Here is a 22686-nt window from a genome sequence, read left to right on the forward strand (position 1 = left end):
CACACACACACACACAGAGACGCACAAACACACACACACACCCACACGCGCGCGCGCGCTCTTGGACACACACACACAACTAGCTATTTTAAAATTATTAAGAGTAAAAATAAGAATAGAAGAATGCTATAACATAAAATGTAACAAGAAGTATCTAAGCCACTTAGGTTCCGCTAATTTACCATCCGTGGTATATTGTCATTGCGAAATGGCAAGTGCATTATAAACTTGAATAAAAAAATATGGGGTTATTATGGATTTTCATTTATGTAGAATGGAAATAGTGTTTTTTGCACCCTCTCCACCTCTTTCTCCCCACCTGTAATTACTCCATTACCTAATATACATAACTATCTGATAAAAGCATTTACGTCAGAAATTGCAGGTAACTCGTTAGAAATGTCCTGCCTATCAGATGGCGGTAAATAGATCATTACACTTCGCCTCAATGATCTAATTAGGTCCATTTCAGTGATGCTAGACCCGGCATCGAAATTTGGTTGTTTTTGCTCAGGAATACATTGACCATCAATCTCCTTGAATAAAAATTAATTTCCAGTTTTTTGTCAGATAAGTCCCTCAGATAACTTATAGGCCTATAGGCTTTAATTTCAATCTGCTAAAACTCGTAAAAAAAAACAGAATTTTACTAGTCCAAGGATGATCCTAACTTATCAGTATTTAAAATATGATATGTATAAAAATAACACAAATCTGCGTATTAGTTCCAGCGGGTTTGTTTTTATTCAGAATATTAATAATGTTCAACTCGCTCCACAATACCAAAGTCCCCTCCACCCCAACACATTAAAACATATACGCTAAGTTATTAGATCAATTTTAAATCTCAAATGAGCCCACGATAGGTAGCTCCAATTATAATCCAAGAAGACCTAATGGCTTTTAGATATCAGAAAAGATTTAAAATGGAGGTTTCATCAGAAAAATTACACCCGCATTTAGGTGTCTTCAAATTTTTTTGAAGACACCTCAGAAAAATTGCACTTCATCACGCAGGATAAAAGAAATAAAAAATCGTATGCTTTTTTCAATTATGAACGCTACGATTTAAAACTTATCGGCTTAAATTTCAATCTGCTTAAACTCGTAAAACAGAATTTTACTAGTCCAAGAAGGGTCCTAATCTATCAATATTTTTAATACGATGCATAAAAAATTACACAATTTTTACTATTAGGTCCGTTTGATATTTATTCAGAATATTATTAATCCTCACCTCACTCCACAATTGTCAAAGCCCCCTGCACCCCAACACATTAAAACACGGACGCTAAATTATTAGATCAATTTTAAATCTCAAATGGCCCACGATAGGTAGCTACAATTATAAACCAAGAAGACCTAATGACTTTTACATATCAGAAAAGATTTAAAAGGGAGGTTTTATCAGAACAATTCTAACTGCATTTAGGTGCTTGCCAATAATCGCATTTCATCACGCAAGATAAAAGAAAAAAAATTGTACGCTTTTTTCAATTATGAATGTCACGATTTAAAACTTATAGGCTTAAATTTCAATCTGCTTAAACTCGTAAAAAAGAAAGAATTTTACTAGTCCAAGAAGGGCCCTAATCTATCAATATTTTAAATACGATGCACAAAAAATTACACAATTTTTACTATTAGGTCCGTTTGATATTTATTCAGAATATTAATGGGGGTGCCGTTCCCAAACCCAGATACCAAAGCTCACCCCACACATTAAAACACATACGCTAAGTTATTAGATCAATTTTAAATCTCAAATGGACCCACGATAGGTAGCTCCAATTATAACCCAAGAAGACCTAATGACTTTTACATATCAGAAAAGATTTTAAATGGAGGTTTCTACAGAACAATCATACCCACATTTAGGTGACTGTCAATAATCGCATTTCATCACGCCGGATAAAAGAAAAAAATGTATATTTTTTCAAGTAGGAAAAACAGAATTAAAACTTATGGGGATAAATTATTTCCGTCAAAATTTCAAATCTGCTTAAACTCATAAGAAAGAAAGAATTTTACAAGTCCAAGGAGGACCCCTAATCTATCAATATCTTAAATACGATGCATGGAAAATTACACAACTATTAGGTCCGTTTGATATTTATTCAGAATCTTAATAATCCTCACCTCCCTCCACAATATCAAAGCTCACCTCAACACATTAAAGGTATTGTACATATTTAAAGGACACGCCTTGGTCAATTTATAGTCTAAAATAAGAGGTATTTCTGCAAGTCCCTTAAGACATATTTTACCCAAATTGACTTTTATACTTGAATGGCTTTTACAAAACATGTGAATTTTGCAAAACATATGTAGTTGGCTGTCAATCAGAAAGCCATATGCGAGATAGTTAAAGGTAGCTATACGAAAAAAGGTCTCGTTTTTTTTATAATACATGAATAAAAAATATTCACTTACCAAAATCCTTTTGAAGTTCTCTATTTGAATACGAATAAATTTAACAAGAAAGGATATCTATTCGAGTTGTTTTTTTCAAACTGAAGAAAAAGAGTTATTGCACCTTAATTTATACAAAAAATATTTATTTACCCTCCGGCCAAAACTATTATTTTTACAGAAAGTCCATTAAACCTTTGAATACGCTATACCAAGGTCTTTAGTTTTGGGAATTGAACCTAAGAAAACAGTCTGGTAAGTCTTGTCCCCGGCACGGTAATTGATGCATGGCCATGGTAAGTTATGTACCATTGAAACTGCACTGTATATTAAGTACCCTCCGTATCCGTTCTCTCTGATTGGTCCAGATAATGGGTTTTGCCTCAGAAACCCGTCTGGTAAGTCATATCCTTTCTGTAGTACTAGATACCTGTCAGTGGTAAGTCGCATTATGCAATCACTCGTCAAATCTTATAATGGCTCACTACTAATAGGAATTATAAATTCTCGTTTTTACGTATTATTGTAGTGAGCGCTTAGAAATTGAACGTAGATAAAAAAAAACACTTGTGCCCACGAGACTAGCTGATCAAGGGTAATCCAAATACCTACTGTGAGAGTAAAATGGAAGAATAAGTTTAATCTTGAGGGAAATTGCTCAATACAGCAGTATGATTTATTTTCCAGTCTGTTCCACATAGGGGTGGAAGATAATTATTCTCACAACTTAAGAGTGACTGGTGCTGTAAATAATAAATAGCCTTGTGTGCTTCTCTAGTCGTGATCAGACCACCGTGGTAGTATTAAAATAGATTAGGTGATAAAAAACTAGGTGGCTAGGACACGTTCAGCGGATGAAAGATGAAAAATTGCCAATGATAGTCCCAAAGAGGGCAAAACAAAAAGCAGCTGGCCCCTGAATGGGTGGGAGGATGTCATTAGATAAAACTTAAGGGAAATGGGAACTTTTTGGGAGGGTGTAAAGAGGTAAGCCATGAATAGATAAGGGTGGAGAAGGAGCATGCGCAACTATGTTGGCCTCAGGTGCCTTGGTTTTGCAGTGAGTCAGTAGTTGTAGTAGAAGGTAAAAACCGTTTCACGGCCGATGAAGTCCTCCGTGGCTGATTTAATTCTGAAATCTCTGCCATCGAATCCTACTTGAGCATCATTTGCTGCCAATCCCAAATTTTCATAAGTTTTAAATCATAATTTATTATCCTATCCTTACATAATCTTGAACCTCTTGGACTGTTCTTTCCTTCTTTGTAGCTATTTAGTCAAAAATAGTCTAGGGATTAGGCCTTTGTACATTCTAAAAAATTACAACATGTTCAACCAGACACTCATAGTCATCTCTGGCCTATATCCATGGTCTTTAGGTTTTGATCTGTCGAAACATTTTTGTATAACATACGCCTCTTTTATTACGTAAAATGGTACCAATATTTATTTGTGCATCTGCCGATCCAAAGGAAATATCCTAGGTTTCGCCAATACACAGAAAATGAAGAATGTTAGCGCAGGTTTCTAACAGCTTTTCTTCGCCTGTACCACTCCATAGAACTATTCAAACTATTTTGCTTTTCTTTCAAGTAGAAAAGAAGTCGATCATAATAATCAGTTAACTTGATTTTCCTACTCATTGTAATTTCATCCTCCTCGCTCTCGACAACAGTAAACACTTTTTGACTAGCATTGCTATAAGTATTATAAGTGACCGGTAAATGCTAAGCGTAGTAGGACTAATAGTCCAGGAAGGGAACGATTTGACTGGGAACAAATTGCAATAGAAATGATTCCTTCACTACCCAACTCAAAAAAATGCGCTGATTCCAAATATGCAAAGTTTGCTCATCTAGCTGTTTCACACATATGTTTTTTTTTAGATTGAGGTTGATTTTGAGGAGGTGAAATTCGTGTTTCCATATAAAGGCGTCCAACAACAGAATTGATGTCTAGAATAGAGTACTAGATCATGGTGATTATGAAAATCACCTTTATTTGAACCTAAAATTAAAACTTTCATTTATCTTTTTAGGTTGAACGATGAATATATAGCAAACTACTGATAATTATGTTTTTGAGGTTGATGTTGATTTTGAGGATGTAAAATTCATGTTTTCATATAAAGGCGTACAACAACAGAATTGATGTCTAGAATAGGGTACTAGATCACGGTGAGTATGAAAATCACCTTTATTTGAACTGAAAATTAAAACTTTCATTTGTCTTTTTAGGTTGAACGATGAATATATAGCAAACTACTGAAAATTATGTTTTTGAGGTTGATGTTGATTTTGAGGATGTAAAATTCATGTTTTCATATAAAGGCGTACAACAACAGAATTGATGTCTAGAATACGGTACTAGATCACGGTGAGTATGAAAATCACCTTTATTTGAACGTAAAATTAAAACTTTCATTTGTCTTTTTAAGTTGAACGATGAATATACAGCAAACTACTAAAAATTATGTTTTTGAGCTTGATGTTGATTTTGAGGATGTAAAATTCATGTTTTCATATAAAAGCGTACAACAACGAAATTAATATCTAAAATAGGGTACTAGATCACCACGATTATGCAAATCACCTTTATTTGAATGTAAAATTAGAACCTTCATCTAAATATTCCATCAGTTTCATAACCCTTTTCCGACTGACGGGACCTAACAATTCCAAATACGGTGCGAATACAGTACTGACCTTCGATCAGCCACTTTACTGGAAATCTCTTACCATTATTGCTGCCGAGACGGATGCAAGTCCTATAAAAAAAATCGTCCTGTGGCTGGGTGGCTTCCAAACACTCATGAGTTACATTGGTGCTCTTGGACAGATTATGGAAGGCTCTGGACTTCATGACACGTTAGAAATAATATATGCACCAAATACTGTTCTATAAATCATTTCTGGGAAAGCTTATTCCAGAGCTATACGAGGACACATACTCACTGACTGGGAACTGAACACACTTCTCTTCACGGAACCTTACGGCACTGAAGATGGCGCTGATTCAGCAGACACGGAAAAAATATTTAGTGCCACCGACGAGTTAATTGATTTCTTCACTGTTTATCTTGGTGCATTGGAAGGTCACACAGACATGCGAAGGATAGAGAAAAATCAGTCCCTGGCAGAGGTCGCCAAGAAATTTTCTTCTCTTAAACAGTCACTTTCGGAAAAGTCGCTTACGGCGAAACTGTGGATACAATATAAGGAAATGAAAGACATACTGAAGAACTTCATCCAAGCAGAGCGTATGGGGAACTGGTATATTCACCTTCAGGCAGTTGAAGCTATGTTGCCGTGTTTCGCAGCGTCCAACCACTTCCTATATACAAAGTCTGCCAGGGTGTACCTGCAAAATATGAAACAGCTGGAAACTACCAATTCCAACGTGTTTGACAATTTTCAGAACGGGAGCCATGTTATCCGCAGATCCAAAATATTTTGGGTGGGCCTGTCGTCAGATCTGGTCATTGAGCAGGTCCTCATGCGCTCGTTGAAAACTAACGGTAGTCTTACAAGGAGAAGCGGCATGAGTGAGTTGCAGAGGCTGACTAGGTTACTCTGAGCACCAACTTGTAGTGCAATTAATTTGTCGATGCAAACTTTTGCTAAGGTCCAATAAGAGACGAGTGAACAGCACAAAGAAGTTAGAGAGTCGAGGATTGAACGTGACAACCATGACACTAGTAAGCTCCTTTGCTTTCTTGCTGAGAATACCCCTTTCGCAGAAGACCCGAGCTTGCGAAACATTACCTCTGGAGTTACGGCTGATGAAAAAGTCAACGTCGACACAACTAGATCCGTCGGACACGAAATCATAGGTACCAAGGCAGGAGAAAACGTCAACACTTACAAATTCAAGAATACTCTGGGGCAATAACGCTTCCCAATAAAGCTGTACCAGTTATTAACAGACAGCCGTTATCTTTGACCCAAAATTCTTTTTTCAGCGGCTCGTGACAGTTGCTGGAAATAGCGAAGATGATTTGGAGTCATACTTTAAATATGAATTGTGTTCACCGCCTCCGTCACTTTTTGAAGCAAACGGACTTCCACGAACAGCCGATAAGCCTACCCTCGCCGATGCGATGGGGCGTCTAGTTGCAGAGCAGCAGCCGAAAACTGAAGACTTCGTTAAAGATTTCAGTGACAAGCATATAGTTCTCGATGGTGGGGCACTGCTTCAGCGAATTCCTTGGGGGAAAAAAACTCAACCTATGACAGTATCTGCCAGAAGTACGTTGAATAGGTTGCACGGAAATACGGGGCGCAAAGGACGTCGGTGGTTTTCGACGGATACGACCAAGCACCTTCAATCAAAGACATCACCCATTTGAGACGGAAAGGGAAATGATCGTGCCCGCAGATCCATTTTAGCAGGAATATGGTCTGTTCTACAAAGAAAGAAGTGTTCCTAAGCAACTTCAAGAATAAGCAAGCAATCACAGCCATGACCAGTGAGCACCTGACCGAAGCTGGGTGTCAGGTATACCAAGCAGAAGGGGACGCTGACCTTCTCATTGTTCTAACCGCAGTTTGATCTGCTTCTCTTATGCCTACTGTCCTGGTTGGAGAAGACACAGATCTGCTTATACTCCTCTGTTATCACGCACACACAGACAGATAGCCAAGCGATCTACTTTTACTCCGAACCTCGAGCTGAAATCTCAAAGAATAGAATTTGGGATATAAATGCAAAAAAACTCAAGCTTGGATCTCGTATATGCAGCACAATCCTGTATGTCGACGCCTTCCTTGGGTGCGATTCAACGTCTCGTGTCTGTGGCATTGGAAATTCAGCGGGACTAGCTTCTGATAAAAAAAACAACAAGTTTTACTAATCCACTAAATTTTTTATGGGCCTACTATCCACCAAGCACGACATTTCAGCAGCTGGAGAGAAAGCAAAGATACTTTTGTTTAAGTGTCCAGGCTCAATTTCAACCCTCAATCAGTTGCGTCATCTCAAATTCATCGAGAAAGTTACAGCATATGCTTCGTATGTTGAGTCTAAAGTTCTCCCTCCCACCAGTGATGCTTGCTGCATCCACTCACTTCGAGTTTATTTGCAAGTTGAATCGTGGAAAACCCTGGGATGTAATCTCGACCCTGGCCAGTTCGGTTGGGTAATTCAGAATGGATTATATCGCCCTATTTTTGGTTAACTCCCCGCTGCCCCCAACTCTCTCCTTGCAGTTTTTTGCTGTAACTGCAAAACCGACAGCTCAAATATACGATGCACTTGCAAAAGAAATGGCATGAAATGCACCTGGGCCTGTGGAGCTTGCAAGGGAACAAGTTGTGCGAACTGTGTTACAACTGAGTTTCTCGGAGTTGATGATCTCGAAGATAACGAAGATCTGTGAATATTGATATTTCGTTTTTTAATCACATTTGTATATTATATAACTGAAAAAATTGAGAAGGCTTTAATGGTTAATTCAACCATCAAAATGGATGATTGTCATTCTACATTTTAAGACCGGTTTCTTTCAGATTCAGCGTGTTTTAACACTAGATGAGGAAATTCACCCTCCTCCCGCATACTTCTCCTTTAAATATTGACAACCGTTGTTTATCCTTGCAGTTAGAGATCATTTTCAGATTCAGCGTACTTTATTACCCCTGAATGCATATTGTTTTTCGTGGTTCTACGCATTTCTACAACAGAAATATTTCTCCTCCTCGTTATTTACCTCAACCCCAAAAAAAACGTATTTGTGAAACAGCTAGATGCGCAGACTTTGCATATTCGGAATCAGCACATTTTTCTGAGTCGGGTAGTCAAAGAATCATTTCTATTGCAATTTGTTCCGGGTTAGGCCTTTTTTTTCACACACTTCCTGGACTATAAGTGATACTGTTTTCTGGGTACCTAGCTGTGATCATGCTGGAATAGCCACTCAAGTTGTATTGAAAAGAACCTGGATAGGCAAAGACAAACTCGTAATAACCTTGGAAGTGAGCTGTTTCTCCAGAAAGGTTGGCTATGGATGGATGAGACACGTAACTAAATTTATAACTAGTTGAAAAAGCTTGGCAGCTCAGTTGATTAGGATAGAGCCTGTTCTTAAATAGATCAAAGATGTGCAACACTGTCTTGGATGTCTTTGCTCGGCTACATAAGAAAGGTCTGATTTGTTTTGTTTTGTTGGCGTTGGATCCTCAATAATGTAGAGAATTTTATTTTGTTATTTATTGTCGGGTGATAGGAGGGTCGCTGTTTTGTGTGTACTGTCGGTGAATTAACTTCTTTTCCTTATAAATTTATAAATTAGACATTGTTTAGTATTTTTTATGCCAAGTTTAAACATTAGTCCTTTATTCTATGTCGTTTCCCAAATAACAACAAAAATTGAACCCTTTGGGATATTGTTTTTGTTATTGTTATTTATGGAAATAAATGGAAGTTGAACTTGAACTTGAAAGACCTAAAAATCTCTTTACTTGGTTTTGGAGTCTCAAATCAGTGGTATCCAGCCAAAAAGTAGACAAAGTATAAGTAACAGCTAGGAAATACTTCCTGTTCTTTTTTGTGTGGCAAAAATTAGCAAAAAATAATAAAAAACAAAACACGAGAGTTATTTTTAGCCAGTGGAAAAACGAAGCGAAAAAATAAAGCAGATATTTTGGTAAGGATCTCCGCCAGGCTGTCCTACTCAAAACAAACCAAAAATAAGTCCCCGAAAAATATATTAACCTTTTGAGGTGAATATTAACAAAGCAAAAGAAACACTGACACAAACAAACAAAAACAAAAAAAAAACAAGCCAGAAAAAATGAAACGCTATTCATAAATTAGATTTGGTACGAATTCTCTTCTTAGCGATTAACACATCTTGTCTAATGATGTGAAAAAATCTACAGTAGAAATCTACTGACCTAATTTTTGTTAATACAGTCAACTTATTTTGCTTTAAAATGGTAAAGAATATTACTTGATCCTTTCTAAATAAAGGTATCGTACATTGGGTTGATAGGATATATCTCTAGTATCTCTATATTAAGCAAGGCTTTTTATGGGAGCCAATTTACATAAAAAGAACACATAGAAACTTGAAGGCTTCCAAGGAAGTAGAAGAATTGACTGGTCAGTGGAAATATCTATTGGTGGTAGCCTACTCGCTTACCGTGAAGATATTATCACTGATGGAACGTCTTCCAGACGAATCTACACTCCTCACTGTTTCCAACACATGTCATTGCCATGTTTCACTACAAGGTATCGTTGACTTAGCTACAGAAACGATTCACAGACTGTAGAAAACTCAGATTGAAAATTTGAATAAGAAAATATAGAAATATGTATACCTGACAGGTTGGGGAAGAAGGGCTGAGGAAGAAGAGGCTGAGAAAATGAATCAATACTAAAGTGAACTAACGTTAAAAAAACTGCCCTGCAGAATTGGCAACATCAGTATGAACGAATCGGAAGTTGAATCATTCCTTTGAGCATGAAATTTTTATCGGAAATTTTGTTCATCTTATCCTTCAAGTGGAAAAATAGGGAAATAAACTGGATCACCTCGCCTATCGAACCAAGAACAGTTCTAATTATTTTCGAGAGCAGAAGCTTGCAATCCAATTTTACTTAAATCTAAATTTTTCTTTAGAAAACACACCTGTACTGTCTGCGAGAATCAAAGGCCTGAGCTGCTTCCAATATATAAAAAGGGCCGGAATGTGGGCTTATTGTTAGGCAAGAATCTGTGAAACAGCTCTATTGTCTAATTACTCCATAGTTGGCTATTTTTAAGAGAGAAGATTTTTTCAGTTCGAGAACCCTTAGTATGCTAGTAATTGCTACCTTTTTAGTCTAGAATCGAACGTCTTGAAAGGCTCTTGAGTCACTACAAAAGATTTGCGAAAAAAACTGTTTGAGTATGTAGGACGAAAACTTACAACCGGGTTTGCCAAAAGCTAAAAATAATAAACTGAAATTAAAAACCGCGTGAATGTCTGTTTGTTTTTCTCTGATAAATTGAACTTCTTTTTCTAAAATTGAAAGTGAGGCTGGGATCCATGACTTGAAATCGTTATAAAATATATCACGAGTGCTTCACGCTTTCATTTTAGCCTGAAGAAATTGAATTCTTTCGCCATGATTAGGACTGAGACTGAATGGTAATCAAATCAGCATGAAAAAACAGGAAGTTATTTTCAATTTTCAGTGCATTGAGAAATAAAGAGAATTTTTTTTCATTTTTCATTTTCATTTTTCAAAAGTTTCTTTTTCAGTTTCATTTTGGCCTGTCTTGAATACTCTAAATTCACTGTGTTCCCTGACCCTTGTTTTATTTTGATAAATTAGAAGTAAACGGAAATATAAAAAAATGGGTAAAACTAACAAGACGGTGCACTGTGCAAAAAAGACACTTTTTATAAAAATAAAATTAGATGTCTGAATATTTTGACTTCACATCCGGATGCCTTTATCAGTTGGACCAAAACCAAAGAAAAAAATAAAACTAGCGTAAACAAAATAGTGTGTGCATGAGAAGATTAAACCAATTGAGTTCAAACAAGTCGATAAAGTGCATGTCATGGTATTTGAGTTTTTAGCGAAGTAAATAACCTAACTCTCAGTTCTGACCACAGTTTATATAATTAGCAGTATGATCTTTCCCTATCTCACCCATTATAAAAACCCGGACCGCGGTGCGAGTGCTCCAGAGAACGTATAAACATAAGCGACATTAGATCTTTTCACGGGTAGACAAGTCAGATCTTTCTTGAACGCGAAACCTGGCTTCAACGTTGGAACACTAATTTTGAAGAAACTAATTTTAAATTAATTAGTAGTGCAATGTTATTATTAGATGTTTTTAGGAATTAAAAATAGGTTTCGAAGTCTCAAGTTGGTTTCAAAGGCATTTTGAGAAAGTTTCTGCCAAAATACGTGTTCCAGGGCAATTGGACCGCTGATGGCAGATCAAATAAGAGGAGTTGTTTGTACGCGCCAATATATATATATATATATATATATATATATATATATATATATATATATATATATATATATATATATATATATATATATATATATATATATATATATATATATATATATATATATATATATATATATATATATATATATATATATATATATATATATATAGAATATATATATATAATATAATATAAAATCTGAATTCAGACGTTTATATATTTATATATATCTATATATATATATATATATATATATATATATATATATATATATATATATATATATATATATATATATATATATATATATATATATATATATATATATATATATATATATATATATATATATATATATATATATATATATATATATATATATATATATATATATATATATATATATATATATATATATATATATATATATATATATATATATATATATATATTACAGAAACTTTACGAAAAAGAATGTTTTTAATAAAGAAAAGTAAAAGCCATATTAAACTTAAGATCTGTAGAAATAGAAGCCTACAAAAACTCAAACTCAAAACGACCAGAAATTATTATTAAAGAATAAAAAAGGAAAGGAGAATAATTGGTATGGCTGTAACACTGCATATAAATTTATATAAATGTATATAAGTAGAGATGCCTCAGGAGGTCGTGACGGGAGTCCATATATGGGCATAGAATACTGACGGGACTTTATACATGGGCATGGCCTCCCTAGGGAGAATGATTGCGTAATCGGTCAATGACCTCTTTTTCCAAGGTCGATTTATTTGTTGTTGTTGTTGTAAGTGCACGCTCTCAGCGAATGTTATGAGTTTCCTGAAATAGAAAACAGCATTTGTTGTTGTTTTGGACATGTACATGCTCGAGGCGAATGTCATGGTGTCCAGAAATAGAAAACAATATTTGTTGTTGTTGTTGCTCTCACCAAATGTTATGAGTTTCCCGGAAACAGTTAGATCACGTGTTTCCTTCTCAGCCAATCAGCGAGTCGGTTACATCCTCCTTCTCAACCAATCAGAGGGCTTGTTACATATGGTTTTCCCCGTTACATAACAATTCGCCCTTGAGATTTCGTATATAACGGACATGCAATGTGATTAAATTATCAGACAGTATTGTGACACAGTGCAAACAACTAGAATGGATAGAACAATTAACATAATTGATGAGCTTGAGGCCTTGGCAGCTGCAATTAGCAATGTAAGTGCATTTTCATTTTCAAACGAATTTTCCTTGGACATCCTCCAGTATATTCAGCTAAAACGTAAATATATTCCTTTACCCCCCCCCCCCCAAACCATTGTTTTAAAATCAAATTCTCGCAAAAAGAAATACCATTTCGATAAATTCCTTCCCTCTATATTTCCAGCTAAATCCCCCCCCCACCATTGTTTTAGAATCAAATTCTCGCAAAAAGAAATACCATTTCGTTCAATTCCTTCCTTCTATATTTCCAGCTAAAGCGATCACTGATTTCTGTCAATTTTTAATGAAAATACCGCTCTGGTTTTGACATAATGCTCTACGCGAGGTTAAAATTAGCTGTCACCCCTTTTCCTATGTGTTTACGAGCGCGGCAGCCAAAGTCAAAAGGATTTGTTTCACCGTCAAAATTAAATACATAAAATATTTTATTTTACCAACAAAACCTAACCCCCCCCCCCTCACTGTTTTACAACAAAACTCTCGCAAAAAGAAATACCATTTCGTTAAATTTATGAAATTTTAAGTGTTATATATCCTAGCTAAAAACGACCATGGAAGTCTGTTAATATTTAATGAAAATGCCGCTCTGTTTTGACATAATGCTCCAGCGCGAGGCCTAAAATTAGCTGTCACCCTTTTTAAAGCACTTCCTGTAAAAGGTTTCTCAGATCAAAATGGGATGTTTTTCTCCTGTCAAATTAAAACGGTTTCATGCAGACAATTGCAATTTATTAAGCGCAGGCATATATAATCTCTATTTGGAGAACCGGTGAAATCTCATTATTTTCAAATTAAGATCTAACAATATATCGAGGACATTGGCGAAAGGTGGTGGGGGCCATGCCTCAATTCTATCGCCATCATTTTAAAATGAAAAACAAAACTGTTTCTTTGCGTTTGGGAAGTAAGAGAACTGAGGGTTTTTAAGAAAAAAAGATAGCTTTATTATGTGTACATTTACATCCAAGATTGTAATTTATGCCTATAAGCTGCTAGGCTAACAATCTTTTTTCTATTTTAAAGACCTATAGACGGGAAACATTTAAAAATTTTTCTCAGCATGGTAAATATAGGGGCATTTCTTGCAAATTTTACCTATTGCTGTGCTTTTGGCGTAGGGGTGCTTTCTTAGTGATAAATGCTTTTCTAGAAAAAATTACTTGGATGAGGGTACTAACTTTCTTTCTGTAAAAAAAGGGGCAAATTATTTCGATACTAATTTTTTCACTTCTTTTTAAGGCAAATTATGAAGAATGGTTTTCGCCGTCACCCGCTAAGAAAGCGAGAGTGGATGAGCCAAGACCATCCATTATTAAGTATGCTGGCCCAACCCCAAAACAAGAGTTGTCGGCCCAAGTGCAGCCATCACTGCCAGCCCCCATACAGTCCGATCAAAAACCGAAAAGAGAATGGGCGGCTTCTTATAATATGGTGAACCCTGCCGGCTCATCTATGCAATCCCATAACATCGCAGTCCAATCAGCACAAGAACATTGCGACGCCGCCCCGTCCACCCTCCGGCACGCACTACCTGGACCATCCGGCACCCAAGTCCAGACGGATTATGCAAATGTAAGCATTTTTTCCTACCTATCTATTTCTTCCAATGTTTTTTTCTTTTTCAATCCCACTATAAACTTATCTCAGCGGGATATTAACCCCTCACCCCCCCCTCCCCCCAACCATTGTTTTCTCTGCTCCCCCCTCCCTCGGAGATATCTAAATGTAATTTTTTTGCAAAGAAACCACTCTTTTCTAATCTTTGCTATTTTCTATGCATTCCCCCTATCTCTTCGCCGCTATCTCATAAGCGAATATTTTTAGGTAATTTCTAGTCAATTAATGCTCACCATTTGAAACTCAAAACCGCATATTTTTCACAAGTGAATATCACAAAGTTTTAAGAGAAGGAACTGAGAGATTATTTCCATTTATCTATCTGTCACATATGGATCCCGTAATTTGCGCAAGGATATTTTTAAATAGCTTTCAATCTTACAAACCCTTGCCAATATTTTAGTGATGGGGAAACATTGTTGACAATTTACTAAGTTGACGGTTTACAGCATTTAATTGTACTGTTTCCTCGTCTGAAGTTCGGTCTTGGAAATCAGAACACTCGCGCGGTGGCTTACAATAATTGTGAGCTAATGAAGAGTTCACCGAACCTGTAGAACGGAATTAGAGAGAAACTTGGACTTATGCAGTCTAAGCGAATATTTCAACTTTTGGCGGACATTTTTTAAACGACTGGGAGCCAGGGTGGGGACCGGGCAGCGCCACTGGGCCCGATAAGCGCTTTGGGAAACGTCGTGGGAAGCACCGCAATGTTATCTAATCATAAAAAAAAACAAAAAAAACAGCATGGCTGATTTGAACACTTTGAAAATAAGCTATTTTTTTTAACAAAATCAAATTACAGCCTTCCATGTAAAAGCGGCATTTTAGTTTGTAAATATCTCATATTAAGTTGGAAATTGACTGCTTTCAGAATATCGATAGTTGTGGGGGGAACAGTGAATTAACCAAATGCTACTATGTGCATACTGCTACTACTACTAAGCGCTGACTTTAAATAATAATCCAAATTTGAACTGTAGGGATGATTTGAACACTTTAAAAATAAGCCATTTTTTCATTTGTAGGTTGTCCTGGTTCCATACTCGCAATCTCCCCCCTGCTCGTCAGTTGGAGAAGGAGAGGATGCACACGTGGAGTCCCACAACTATTTAAAATGTGACGATAGCAGTGAAGTAACTTTTAACATTTTCGAGATTTTTGATGATTTTCTTTTTAATGTATATAGTAGAACAGTTGAATTGGGGGAATTGAGCCAAAATAACTTGAACTGTTTATACTACTTTGCAAACGAATTAACTGGTAACCCGCCGCCACCGGCTACCTATACCCACCCGACTCCACTTCGAACAACTGAAGTGGATTCCCATCGCCCAGTTTTTGTTGAACACCTCGGGGGAGGGGTTAAGATCCAAGAGGGGGAGGGGGGTACAACTCTTCCCGATTTTCGATTAACCAACATAATATTAAATGGAAAAGTTGATTTTCTTGTAATGTGTGAGTCCCCCTTGCCGACCAGTATGGGGTGGAATTTTGTTTTTGACAACGTAGAAAATGTGATTGACACGGTGGACAAAAGTCTTGAGATTCTGGAGAATCAAATTCAATTGTGGGGGAGGGAATCAATTAAGGTTTCTCTTGTTTTAAAGGGTTTCTATTTGTATTTAGGACAAATTGAAGTTTATTATCAATATTTAAAGTCAAATATGCAGTTGGTTTATTCGAATTTGGAAAATTTTTGAGTTACTTTCATGGATATGTTAGCTAAAATTATCATACATTTCGAGAACCATAACAAAAAGGGTAGTGGGTCTCTCGTTCTTTTTTTTGAAAATTTAAGCGTTAATAGCTGTAAATTGAAGAAGGATTTTATTTTAAGAGGGGGGCAGGAGGATAAGGGTATAATTTTAAAATATAATCCAGATCTAGAAGGTTGTAAAGGTGTCCAGTGGATCTGTTTTGAAACAGGTCAAAAGTGTTTCAGATATGCTTTCCTCATATCAGCATTCGAGCCTCTAGCTCGGGACGCTACTAAGACGAATTTATACAATTGGGCTGTACATGGGAAGGAAGGGTCCGATTTCCCCATTGTAGATTTTTCTTGTTTAGAGGGGAAATACCCAGTAACGCTTCGATCTATTGATATTTTTGAAAGGGCTAATGCATACTTAAATATCGGCGTTACTGTGGTTCAATACGAAACAGAATTTGAAGATTGGGTTCGCTACAACACGAAGGTTCTGGTAGTTCCCAGACGCGGTTTGTCAGTTGATTTGGTCAGACACTGGGTGTGGTTGCTATACATACCACGTAGTGAAAAGAACGCACTCGGGCAGTTTAACCCTCTTACCTACAGTAGTCACTTTCTGAGGGAGGGTCCGCATAGGGGGGTACGTGTCTACTGTCCAACATGTCTCTCTAGATTTTGGACTGAACTAAAGCTGCGAAATCATATTAGGTATTGTAGCCGACACGGCTACCAGACAGTGGAAACGGTTTCAGGGGATAGGGCCATTCTACGATTCAAAAATTTCCAGAACACCCTTCTCCAGTGCAACAAAATATTTTTAGACTGTGAAGCTAAGCTGGTGGAGATGAATGACCCTCAATATCCAAATCGAGTCAAAGAACATCAGGCTATTGCAGTGTCCTACGCCCATGCGCACAGAGACAATTCTAACACCCTGCAGTTGTTAGAAATAGTAGAAACATTGGATGAGAGGGAGTGCATGATCAAGACACTGACTAAACTGATTGGCACGGCTTATGGTGCTATTTCTCGTTTGAAAAATACGCATTATCCAATGGTGCTGTCTGCAGAGGATCGTCTCAAGAATAAAAATAAAAAAATATGTTGGGTATGTAAGGGGGAGTTTGTAGAGGAGGGGGATAAGGGGACTAAAGGGAAAAGAGGGGGGAGGGGGAAAGTCAGAGATCATAATCACTTGTGGCAGGAAATATCCTCGGGGGGTAGTAATTTTAGAGGGGTAGCGCATCAATCGTGTAATTTAAATGTTAGCCAGCAGTTTTTTATCCCTGTTTTTATTCATAATTCCAATTATGATTTAAAATTTATTTTACAGGCACTGGCACGTATGTATAGGGAGGGAGGGGGAGTAGATTGTCCATGGGTAAATAATTCATTTATCTACAACATTATTCCCAAATCGGCTGAGAAGTTATTGCTTCTCGAACTGAAATGGCAGGTACTGGATAATGGGCATACGTGTTGGAATAAAATCAGGTTTTTAGATTCCTTTAGTTTTTTCCCCAAGGCATTGAGTCAATTGATTCAAGTGCAAAAAAGCGACAATTTTGATAGCTTTCCCTTGCTTAAACAGCACTTTCCAGACAGTGAAATGTATGATCTGTTGACCTGCAAAGGTATATACGCATACGATTATTACTGTTCTGGCGCTCGCTTAAGTGAGGAGAAACTACCTCCAATTGAAGCTTTTTACAATTCACTGACCAACAGTGAATGCACAGCCGAGGAGTATGAGTTTGCCAAGAGGGTGTGGTCCAAGGGGGATTGTAAAAATGGGTGGGATTATTTTAAACTTTACTTGGCCAGTGACGTTCTAACTTTGTTGGATATAGTCTGTAAAAACACAGACCAGATCTATTCAGAGTTCGGGTTAGATATAGGTTATTATTTTTCAACACCCCATTTAGTGATGGATTTAATTTTAAAATTTAGCTGGGTGGAAATTGGCCTAATCACCTAATTTGATCAGCACATTTTTTTTTTGGTTTAATTGAGGGGAGGGTATATTTTTCATGGGAACCGCGTCTTATCAACCGATCTGAGCGGACAAAGCACCAGTGCAAAGTCAAATGCAGTGTTCTTGGACATGAACTAGTTGTACCCCTCGGCAATGTCACACTACTCTTTGCCATGTGGGAACTATCAATGGCTTGAGAATCCTTGTGAGTTCCCTGACATTAACAACGTTGAGGACACTGGGCCACAAGAATGGTTCTTTGAAGTTGACGGTCACATTCCGCTGGCGCTTCACGACTCAGTCAAAGATTTTGTCTTTCCCTGTATCAATCGACCCGTGAGCAGGGACTCTCTGAGCCCCTGCAATCTTTCATTGGTTGAGGATATGGGGATGCACTGGACTCCCTCTAAACAGAAACTGATTGCTGATTTGGACCCTAAGGAGAATATCGTTGTTCACCATGTGCTTTTGCACTGGATGGTGAGCAATGGTTTCAAGATCACCAAAATACACCGGGTCCTGCAGTTCAATCAGCGCCCCTACTTGAAAACGTTTATCGACACCTTTGTCGATAAACGCTCTAAGGCAAATTCACAGGTGGAGAAGGAAATGTATAAGCTCATCCTAAATTCAGTGTTTGGCAAAATGTGTGAAAGCGTTCGTAATAGATCTCGATGTGACGTTGTGAGTGACCCTCTAGAGTGTGCACGAATTATTGCCGATCCCAATTTTACCTCGTTCACGAGCATAGAGACTGGCATGGTTCTTCTACACAGGCGAAAGCGCAATGTGGTACTGAAGAAGACTATTGCAGGCGGCAGTTCAGTACTGGAAATTTCCAAAAAGCTCATGTTTTCGTTTTTTTACAATGTGTGCAAGGTGCAATGGCCACGGGAGGGGGAGCTTCAAGTTTACTATGGTGATACAGATTCTCTGCTGTTAAAGGTAAATTGGACTGAATTGGATTTATTGGGTGATTTAGAAAAGGGTGAACACATCAGCTCGCGGATGGATTTCACCAACTGGAATCCATCACTCTACCCCGAGTTGGTGAAACGTCAAGCCCCCAACCAACTATTAATGTTAAAATCAGAGACGGGGAGTGATTTGATATCCCGGGGGATTTTCCCGGGTCCCAAAGTCTATCGCGTGGAAACTCATATTGGGGATGAAAAGAAGGCGTGTAAAGGGGTGCCTACACATTTTGCAAAGAGGAATTTCAACATGAGCGTGTACAGAGACTGTGTAGAAAGTAGCCTAGTGCCAAGAGCACAAGTGCTTGCAATTCGCTCTCTACAGTATAGAAATTATACTGTGAGAGTGGAAAAGAATGCAATGTCGTGTATATCCGACAAAGTCTATGTGCTCGAGAATGGTGTGACTGTCCTACCCCACGGCCACTACCGTATTTCAGATCGGGTTGAATGCATAGACTATCGCAATCAACTTGGTCTGGATAAATTAACCTAACCTGAACTAACCATCACCCCCACCTGTTCATAAATTAACTAACCCAATCTCATTACCTTAACCTAACCACTGACCCAACTAACCCATCCACTAACCTGTAGCAGCCGTCGCAGTGACCGGACAACTAATGTAGTGTTTTTTTCCACCGCCGCTCCCGGGGGGAGGGGGGGGGTGTCCCTTCCCGCAGCCGCCCAGGGGGGGGGGTCCCCGCCCGCAGCTTGCCGGCCTTCGGCCCCGCGGCCCCCGGGGGGGGGGAGGGGGGACCCTATTTTTAAATTCATAATGTTCAACTGTGCTATCAATTTTCAAGTGTTTTTTCAAGTGTTGTTTTCAAGTGTTTTTTTTTGTTGTACAACAAAGTGTTGTTGTTGTTGTTGTTGTACAGAATAGTGTTTTACTCCGAGCTAATGTACATAAAGTGATGTTGAACAAAAAAAGTGTTTTTAAGACAATAAGTGTTGTACAGATAGTGTTATTGTTGATGGACAAAAAGTGTTTTTCATGTTGACCGGAGACATTTTGTCAACTGTTCTTGTTGAACAAGTATTATTTCTATCATTGTGCATGTTGACTGCAAATATTTGTTTTCATACAGTGTCGAAATAAATGCTGCCAATGAAATATTGTTTTTTTTTGTTGTTCTTGAATATATAGATACATGGGGAAAATTACTACTTATTCATTGAGCACATGATTTACAGTTAGCTTCAATCCGACTGTTGTCCCCAGTAGCAGCAGCAGCATGTGTCAGTTTAAAACACACTTCATATCATTTCTGTGTGGGCCCTCAATGTCGGGGAAAACAACACTTTCAGCTAAAATAATTTAAAATTACGATAAAATGTTTTTGGAAAAGCCGAAAAAAATCTACTATTGCTAGAGTATTTGGCAAGAGCCCTATGATAAAATAAAAGCTATTGACACAACCATACCAATACAATTCATACGGGGACTTGATGTTTTCAATAGTATTGAATCGAACTCATAGCTGATTATTGATGATTTGGCTCACTCCATTGAAAAGTTCTTACAGGAAATGCTACAACTGGTCACTGTTCGCTTTCACCCATAAGAAATTTACATAATTTTAGCTCTACACACTCTGTTTCGTCAGAGCAAATGTAAGCGAGCCCTTTATTTGAATTGCACTATCTATATTATCTATCGAGTCGTTCGTGATTCTAGCTCACTCTTAAATCTCGAGAAGCAGATATAACCCGGCGCACCACAATTTATGTTGTCAGCGTACACTCAGGCGACTAGCAAACCCTACGGTTACATTTTGCTGGATCTTAATCAGAGCACGACCGAGGATCTACGTGTAATCACCGACATTTTCAACAATGAAATTACAGTATATATTCCGGTGAACAGTAGAAAAGAATATTAGTCGCCATTATGACACTAAAGAAACTACACGAAAAACGGTATTTATCTTTAGTTTTAATCACTTCAAAACCCTTGATTGGAAACGCTATACTCAAACATGGGGTTGATACTGATTTCATTATTCTAATATCTGAACTTTGTTTAAATTTAACTGAGGACAATGTTCAACTGCCAGAAGGTGTTAGACAACAGAGAAAACAACATGGATCCAGAGTACGTGCCTTGGCTTTTAGAAACAAGGGAAAAAAATTAAAACAACACGGCTCCTTCAAGCAGGCGGTAGCTTTTTCACACTTTTACTACCGATAATTGCAGGACTTGTAAACAGTTTTCTCTAGTGAGAATGGCAAAACCCTATAAATTGACGCCATTTGAACTTCTCTTCTCGCCCATCGAGCATTTTGAAGACAATCTAACAAAATTCATTAACTATGAGAATATTGCCGATGACAAAAAACTGCATTTACATCAAGATGCATTGCGACGTGTGGCCAAACATAGACCTGATCTTGATAGACTCACTGTCACTACTGACCCCCCTAAACATGAAGAATCTCCTCAAGATTCTGATGCAGCATCAACGGAGAAGGACTTGAATTCAAGTGTATTGAAAATTGGAAACCTTTTGCCACTGACCTATCGAGAACAGAGTAAAAGAGTATTATCTTATCTCATGTTGGAAACTGGTGATCAGATTCAAGTCGAGAACACAGGGAAACAAATTATAATTCAGGGGAAAAGTTATAATCTAGTTGATTTAGTTTGTGATATGGTGACGAATCGTAAAGGTCTTATATCCTTTGACAATAATCTATACACCTTTCTCTGTGTATCAAACTTTCCCAAAAGTCTTATTGGCAATAAGGAAATTCTAAAGAAACTAAGAGAATATAGTCCTCCTCCTTCAACACCATTTATAAAAGAGAAAGATTCAATATTTGAAGATACTAGCAGCGTCACTTATTTTACAATACCTTTGGTTGCTTGTCAAAAGCGAAGACGAACTGATTCATCCACCAGTATGCAAAAGGGGGGTGGACATTACACTACGTGTCTACGCTCAAAATGGATGAAGTTCTGAAAGGTGTCTCTGAAAATATTGGCGAAGCGGGAAGTTTAAGTTCTCCCAAAACTCTTTCCAAAGCTGTCTCCGATACCACCACATTGAAAAATTCAAAAGAGTATCTAGAAAATGAACCGAGTTACACACTACATCGGAATCACAGGCTTCGCAGTAAACAATATCTACAAACTAAAGCCTTTTTGCCTCTGCATAGAATGCAAATGGATCTTTTAACTCTAGACGCACTTCAACAACGTCACAATACGCCCTACAAATATATTCTGGTGGCAATCAGTATCTTTAGTCGCTATGCCTATGCCATTCCATTGCGATCAAAGAGAGGTGTTGAAGTTGCTCGGGCCATTGAAAGTATTCTAGAACAGGATTCATATAGAAAAATTCAATCGGATCGTGGCAGTGAATTTGTTAATCCCCATGTACAAAAGGTTCTTTTGAAATATAATACAATACTTTATCATAGTCACAGCCCGATAAAGGCTGCATTGGCTGAACAATTAATAAGAACGATTCGTCTATTAATTTCAAAATATTGCACATTGAAAAATACACCGGCTTTTATTCATGATTTAGATAAAATCATGCAGATTTATAACCATCGACCCCATCGATATCTGTCCAACTCAAGCCCTCGGGATGTTCACTACAATGAAAATACATTTGATGCTTTTCTAAAGCAATACTCCAATGGTGAAAAAGAGAAAAAAAAAGAAGAAATTCAATGTTGGTGATACTGTTCAAATTAATAGAACCACCAATAGTTTTGAAAAAGGGAATTATTTATGGAGCACTGAACTTTTTAGAGTGTCCAAAATCCTGGACACCGAGCCCACGACATATC

The 22686-nt window shown here is 37.4% G+C and overlaps 1 long non-coding RNA gene across 1 annotated transcript in view; it reads left to right on the plus strand.

Moving 5' to 3' along the window:
- Window positions 1-8519: 8519 nt before the first annotated feature.
- The window catches only part of LOC148945210 (uncharacterized), a 63682-nt gene continuing 49515 nt past the window's right edge, over window positions 8520-22686 (plus strand). Inside the window, exon 1 of the long non-coding RNA XR_016142733.1 lies at window positions 8520-8554. This is a non-coding gene — a long non-coding RNA (uncharacterized LOC148945210). The remainder of the gene's footprint in view (window positions 8555-22686) is intronic.

Source organism: Artemia sp. Qi Xiang Cuo, chromosome 13 (assembly GCF_049724085.1).
Source record: "Artemia sp. Qi Xiang Cuo chromosome 13, ASM4972408v1, whole genome shotgun sequence".
NCBI lineage: Eukaryota > Metazoa > Arthropoda > Branchiopoda > Anostraca > Artemiidae > Artemia > Artemia sp. Qi Xiang Cuo.